The sequence below is a fragment of the Ruditapes philippinarum genome, unplaced genomic scaffold (assembly GCF_026571515.1).
Source record: "Ruditapes philippinarum isolate M1 unplaced genomic scaffold, ASM2657151v2 ctg5650_1_1_1_1, whole genome shotgun sequence".
Lineage (NCBI taxonomy): Eukaryota > Metazoa > Mollusca > Bivalvia > Venerida > Veneridae > Ruditapes > Ruditapes philippinarum.
In genome coordinates, this window is record NW_026865028.1 from 16,814 (window position 1) to 24,979 (window position 8,166).

An 8,166-nucleotide genomic window follows, 5' to 3' on the forward strand; every position below is an offset into this window, starting at 1 on the left:
ATTTTAACGTTAAAGAAATGTTAAATAAAACCAGAAAACGGGATTAAATGAAGTTTGAAGGTGATAATCGGCCCGCAAAATGAATAATGGCCCCGAGGGCTTCTGCCCGAGGGCATTATTCATTTCAGGGCCGATTATCTCCTTCTGGCACAACCATGACGTGTATTAATGTCTTTAATACACTTGATTGATCTAATAGTAGCATTTATCTTTAAAAAAAATTGGTATTTCTTTAGTTGAAATTTCCATCTCTGTATTTTTACTGTACTGTACTGTAAAGAGTTGTTTACTTTTTGTTTAAAGTACACTAGAATCTAGTTCTAGACAAGTTTCATTTTCATTTTTTCGGAATGAATATATACGATGTCGTATTATTTCTTTACATTTAAATAATTTAAAAAACTGTGTTTATACGAAGTACGCTAAAGGTCTCATTATAAAATTAAGCGATTCGTGCTTAAAATCTACTTTCACGTGAAGTCACGTGACACTCATAGTCGATCGAAATCATAGGCAATTTTGTTACTACGAGTATATATAGTAACAAGTGTATTAATATTACTTTCTATTTGTTCTTGAATTATATATTTAACTGTAAATGACTTATAGAAAACCTCGGTGGGGAGGGGGCGGGGTATTCCGATGTAGCACAAATTAGTTAACGGATGTGTCGAAACATTTTTTCCTAAATGAACGGTATGACCCTAATTCAAACAAGTATAGGGACATTCTAGTATCTGTATTTAAACAAGAGGGCCATGATGGCCCTGGATCGCTCACCTGACACAACCGCATCCAAGCAATGTCTTAAACAAGCATCATGGCCAAGTTTGATGACAACTGAGTCAAACATGTGACCTCTAGTGTGTTATAAAGATTTTTCCATATTTTGGCAATGTGACCTAATTTTTGACCGGACACGACCCATATTCAAACTTGACCTATAAATCATCAAAACAACCTTCCTGACCAATTTCCAGAATATTTGGACCAAAACTGCAGCCACTAGACTGTTAAAAAGATGTTTCTATTTTTAGCTCCTGTGACCTAGTTTTTGACCGGACATGACCAATCTTCGAACTTGACCCAGAAATCATCAAAATATCATCAGAATATTTGACTCAATACTGCAGCCACTAGAGTGTTTACAAGCTTTTTCTATTTTTAGCTCCTGTGACCTAGTTTTTGATCGGAAATAACCCATCTTCGAACTTTACCTAGAAATCAGCAAAACAACCTTCTTGACAAATTTCCAGAATATTTAGATGAAAACTGCAGCCACTAGAGTGTTAACAAGTTTTTTCTATTTTTAGCACCTGTGACCTAGTTTTTGACCTGAGATGACCCATCTCCGAACTTGACCTAGAAATCATCAAAACAATTTTCCTGACAAATTTCAATAATGTTATGATGAAAACTGCAGCCATTAGAGTGTTAACAATCTTTTTCTATTGTTAGCTCCTGTGACCTAGTTTTTGACCGGAGATGACCCATCTTCAAACTTGGCCTAGAATTCATCAAAACAACTTTCCTGACAAATTTCCAGAATATTTGGATGAAAACTGCAGCCACTAGACTGTTAACAAGCTTTTTCTATTTTTAGCTCCTGTGACTTAATTTTTGACCGGAGATGACCCATCTTCGAACTTGACCTAGATATCATCAAAACCACCTTTCTGACTAATTTCCAGAATATTTGGATGAAAACTGTAGCCACTAGAGTGTTAACAAGCTTTTTTCTATTTTTAGCTCCTGTGACCTAGTTTTTGACCGGAGATGACCCATCTTCGAACTTGACCTAGATATCATTAAAACAACCTTCCTGACAAATTTCCAGAATAATTGGATGAAAAATTGCAGCCTCTAGAGTGTTAACAAGCTTTTTCTATTTTTAGCTCCTGTGACCTAGTTTTTGCCTCCAGATAACCCATCTTCGAACTCGATCTGTATTTCTTTGAGACAAACATTCTGACAGAGTTTGATGATGATCCAATCAAAACTGTGACTGCTAGACTGTTAACAACCCAATTGTTAGAGTGTTTACAAGCTTTTTCTATTTTTAGCTCCTGTGACCTAGTTTTTGACCGGAGATGACCCATCTTCGAACTTGACCTAGATATCATCAAAACAACCTTTCTGACAAATTTCCAGAATATTTAGATGAAAACTTGATCTGCATTTCATTGAGACAAACATTCTGACAAAGTTTGATGATGATCTAATCAAAACTGTGACTGCTAGACTGTTAACAACCCAATTGTTGACGACGAACGACGCACAACGCACGACGCACGACGACGGACGCCGGACATAGTCCCATCACTATACCTCACCTTGACCACTTGCTAAATAAAATAACTTGCCTCTGACGGGGTTTGTGCCCACATGGCGAGCTATTCATAGAAGACCGAGTCCGATGCGTTAACTATTCGCCATTCAAGTACTTTAATTTATTATTACTATACATGCATATTAATGCATAATGATATGGTTATTAAGATATTTATTTCATCTCCAAGTTATGTTTTTATTTTTCAAAGACGTCAGATAATAAGAAGGACGGATATAAAATTGGATTCTATTCCAAACATTGTCGGCATAGTAACAAAAAGTATTTTTAACATAATTCATGCGGTGTTTAGGTATAACTATGTCATAATGCGATGCAGATCGAAAATCGGAGTAAAACCTTAGGTTAATAGTTTTAATTAGAAAGCAAAGATATTGTGCATTTATTCTGTGAATGTATATACAACACCACAGGAATGAAGTGTTTAAATACATCAATAGCAAGAACGATATATTGACAAACATGTGTTTCATGATAATAAACAACTATATACATTTGCTCGCAAAATACAACATATGCAGATGTTAATACAAATCAATGTATTAAACTTTTAAGATTACGTATAGAACTTAAACCAATTATAGCGATAAAATGACAACATGGAAACATTCAATACAACCTGGCCCGAATAACGTCTAACGTCGGAATCCCAACCATCTATCCATTTTTTATCCAATAAGAAGGAGGTATTCATTAGAGTATGACTATAACCCCTTGCTATAATCATTAGTTATTGTTAATTAATATGTAAGCAAAAGTTATTTGTAAAGTCAGTAAAGGATGATTACTTGGCCTATACTCATCGTTTGGATTGTGAGAAAAATCATATTTCAACGTCTGTAATGATACACAAGATAGAAATGTTCGCCGGAAAAAAATCCGCACACCTACCATCAAAATCACAACGTATTTTATTCTTTTTCTAATATTTTCACATAATCCTTTTGTCCATCGACACATAAGATATTATTCTCCCTGATGATGATCAATTTTAAACTTCAACATCTATATAACAACTCAACAGGCGAAATAAACATCAAAATTATTGCAGTTATACTCAATTTACAAAAACCTTTCTACAAATTTAAACTGGCTCCCCAGCTTTGCATTACGCAAATGCTTTGGCTTTGAAGATTTGAACCAGTCCGCTATAGACGAAGCTATTCGGTAATATGTTGGTTCCCATATTCAAAGCGCGGCGCATTTGCATACGACAAAGACTGACTTAATGTGTGTTATTTTTCTGTTATGTAAATTTAAATGGTAAGATATGTTTTTAAATATTAATTAAGAGTCGTTTTAATTTCTTTACAAAACTTGTATTATTTTTAAAGTTAAGGTCGCTAGGCCGCCAACACCACGCCGCTAGGCCTCCAGACCGCCAACTGCCAACCGATAGGCCGCCGGCCACCAACTTCACGCCACCAGGCCGCTAGTTTGCCAGACCGTCAATTATACGCCGCCATATCGCTGGGCCATTATTTCGCCAACTTCACGACTGTCAGTAAAATGAACGTTAATTAAGAATTAAAATTTATACGATTAGCATTGAATGATTGCTTGATAAAGATTTACAGCTTCTTGGAACAAAGATATTTTAGAACATTGAATTGGCACTTTTGAAACATACAGGCAAAACAAACAATTATCTGTAGAATGTCTGCATAAACCTGAACATCATTTCAAAAGTTAGTACAGTTGGAGTATTTCATATTGCCATAACTTTTGACATAAACTTTGGTTGTAAAAAATTTGTATATTTTCTGTTCTTGGTTTTATAATTATGATATCATGCTCAGCGTTTAAAAAGTTAAACTAACATTTTGTTAAAATCGGCATTAGGTTTATATGACAACAATTTATCACATTATTGCATATAAAAAGCATGTTGATAAATTGATTTTCTTATTACATTTTTACCATAATTGATGTTTTTATTTCATTGTCATCACTTTATATTACATATATGCTGTATTTATTGATTGAGCTGCTGTTGTTAGCTTATTAGTTAGTGAAATGAAAATTAAAATCTTCATGAGACCAAACGCTATACATGAACTGTCAGAGTTAGTTTAACGGCTAAATTTGTTTAAAATTGTTTAAAATAATAAAAAAAAACTTATTTGATCTTATACATGTTAACCATTGCCAATTCAAACAACATTGTATGCCAATTTTGAATTAATGGATAATGGAAAACATGTCCCGTTGAAAGTAATACTACTATTTTAGTAGCGGAATTTTATGTATATACAGTTTTGCTTAAAACTTCTACATGTTCTATGCATTGTTGGTTCTAGTTTTTCCCATAGTTGAGAATAAAATGCTGATTTCGCGGATTTCAACGTGCGGGAATAGTCCCCCTCTCTCTGAACAAATGATAATTTCTAAAAAGGTGTTGTTAAATTGTACGTTTAGATCAACCCCGGGAAAGAAAATCTGGAAATTCTTTTTTATTCCGAAAGTAATTCTTTTTATTTCGCACTTGTATTTATTATGGCGAGTTCAGTTCAATTGGAATATTTTGATAATTAGAGATATACTTAATTCGCCATTTATCTCCATTTAATATTATTTTTGTATAATTTTCATTCGGTGTTTAACGGTGCAAAAGATCTGTACTCTAATCATTTAACTTGGCATGAAAGTAGAAGTAAGTGAGTGACATAACAATAGACATTAAGGTCACCATGAAAGAAAAATTGCACATAATATAACTGAAAGCTGACAAAATATAATAAAGAATGTGAATACTACGGTGAAGGTTGTAAATAAAGAAAATGGACAATGCATATAACCTTATGAAGTTTGTACATGACATATTATTGTACAGAATTATGTATCAACATAAGTAATGCAGTAGAAATATAATTGTAAATACTGAAAAAAGGGGCGTCCGTGGCCGAGTGGTTAAGGTCGTTGACTTCAAATCACTTGCCCCTAAGCGCTGTGGGTTCGAATCCCGACAGGGACTTTGGATTCTTTCATGTGAGGAAGCTATCCAGCTAGCTTGCAGAACATCGGTGGTTCTACTCAGGTGCCCGTTCGTGCCTGAAATAATGCACGAAAGAGCACCTGAGGTCTTCCTCCACCAGTAAAGCTGGAACGTCGCGATATGACCTATACTGTGTTGATGTGACGTAAAACCAAAAACAAAACTACTGAAAAATAAGTCATTAACGGACCATAACATGTAAAATGTTACTTGAAACTTGAATCATTATACTGTTCCTAGGAAATATTTCTCAAGTTTGATTTTATTGAAATATTTTGACTCATCTTGCAACTGGAACATTATATCAGAATTTAAGTCATTTTGAAACATGAAGGTCAAATTAACAAAAGTCTATATTTGTTATAAACTGTTCAGAACAGACAATATGCTATCCTCTTGAAACCACAATCACACCCAACTATTGAGTAGTGTTGCCTTTTACCAGAATACAATTTACATATTATTAGTCCCCTACCGGTTTAATCGGAGGGGACGTTAGAATTACACTACGTCCGTTCGTCTGTCTGTCCGTCCGCCCGTCTGTCCGCTCTCACGGAGTAATAACGTGGCTAGAGGGATAGTAGGTAACTGTTCTTTCTCTTTGATATCAGTCATTCCTTTATGCTTTCATGTGGCTATTTTCTTTTGTCTGGCTAAAAAGAACAATAGACAGAACAATAGCGTCAGTCTGTCCACAAAGTTGGATCCCCCGATAATGCAAAAAGTACTGAAAATATTTTTATGAAACTTGATAATTGATAGATTGCAGTCTGGATATTATGCACGTTTTTTTCCCTTTCTTCCTACCGGGTATATTGAAAACTTTAATTGATATGGCAACAAATAGACTGAAGATATGGTCAATTTAACCCAGTGATAATGCAAAAAGGACTGATAATGTTTTTATGATACTTGACATATGAGTAGATGGCAGTCTGGAGATCATGCACGTTTTTTTTATTTTCTTTCTAGGTTGAACAATTTGCTTGCTATGGCAACAAATATGCTTCCAATATAGCAAAAATAACAATATCTGTCATTACTCAAAAAGTAGTGAAAACATTTTTATGAAACTTAAAATACGGATTGATGGCAGTTTGGAGACTAAACACATATTTTTGATCTTGACTACAGGGAGTATATTTAGAGCTGTTCTACTCACCGAGCGTCGGTAACCTCGTCAGAATTTCTTATTAGTTTTAGGCTTTTTTACTATTGGTTCTTTATTTCTCAGGGTATTTACTTCAAACTTCAAATATATGTTTCTGATGATCAACTTCTTACTACTAGTATTACGCAAGTCATAGGAGAAGGTTCCACATCATAAAATATGACAAGGGTTATCTAGCGTCAATATTTTCAGAATTATCTCCCCCTTAGACTTTGAATTTTTCTTAATCATTTTTTTAACTTTTTTATTTCTCCATGGATTTACTTCAAATTTAAATAAGACATTCATTATCAAGACCTACTTCATATATGATAAGATTTATAAGATATGGGTTTCAATGATTATTTTCAATTCAACTTGACATTTACTTGATTTCTTTTAAAATTTTCTTCTTTGTTACTATAAATGGTATATTTGAATATTGCTTTTTTTTAAACTTTCTTCAATGTGACTATATAATTTAATGATATCTTCTTTAATTTTAGCTAACCTTTAGATAATTGTTCTTTGTTACAATCACATCATGCATGACAAAGTCAATAAGTCTAGCATCTTTGTTTCAAGAGTAACTCCCGCTTAGTTTACGAATTTTGCTTTTAAAAATGTTATATTCTGGTAACAACCAGTGATGTTAAAAGATTACCCTCAGAGTCTCTGTCAATTGGTCTGTCTGTCCATTTCTAAAATTTGTTTCCTGAGATCACTTTTAAAGACATTGGTTCTTTTCCAACACATTAAAAATACAGAAATGTTGAAACATCAGTTATACATATTCATCCTGAGAAAATTGGATCTTTTGATTACCTGTTCTATGAACATAATTAGGGAAACTTAACACATTACTTTGATACAGACAAAGTAAGAACTCTAAAGATTTAAGTTTATTCATTCATTCATTCATTCATTCATTCATTCATTCATTCATTCATTCATTCATTCAATGACATAATTCTATGACCAATGGCCCTTTTAAATGTTTTGTAGGGGACTAATGGATTGCTTGTAAAGTATGTACCACATAATTTATCTATAATTCCAAACTGGCCAAGGCAAGAAATGAAATAGTTTCTATTATGTTAAGGAAAAGTTTACAATACTTCACTGTAAAATTTGGAAAGTAGGGTAAGAGAAAACCCGTGAAAAGGTTTTCATTTCTTCAAGTGTCAAATCTTGATATTTAGAAAGAAATCCTTGAAAAGGTCGGGGAAAGTCTGGAAATGTAAAATCAGAAAATTGTTTGAACCCTGTATGTGAACAACCTGGTTGGTATTGCATTTTGACACCATGGATTCGAGGTTACCGTTCCTAAAAATAGAAAAATGTTTTCCGGACAATAACTTACGTTAAAATGAGATATTGTAGTCAAACATGGTGTATAGCAAGCTTATGTGAAGACCCCAGTTTTATTGCATTTTAAACCCCTGGGGTCAAGGTCAGGGTCACCGTTACTAAAAATAGAAATATGGTTTCTGGACAATAAATAGAGTCAGGAATGATATATTGTAATCAAACTTGGTGTATAGTAAGCTTATTTGAAGACAGCGGTTCGTATTGCATTTGGACACCCTAGGGTCAGGGTCACCATTACTAAAAATAGAAAACTGATTAGCGGGAAATGATAGATTTATGAATGACATATTATAATCAGTT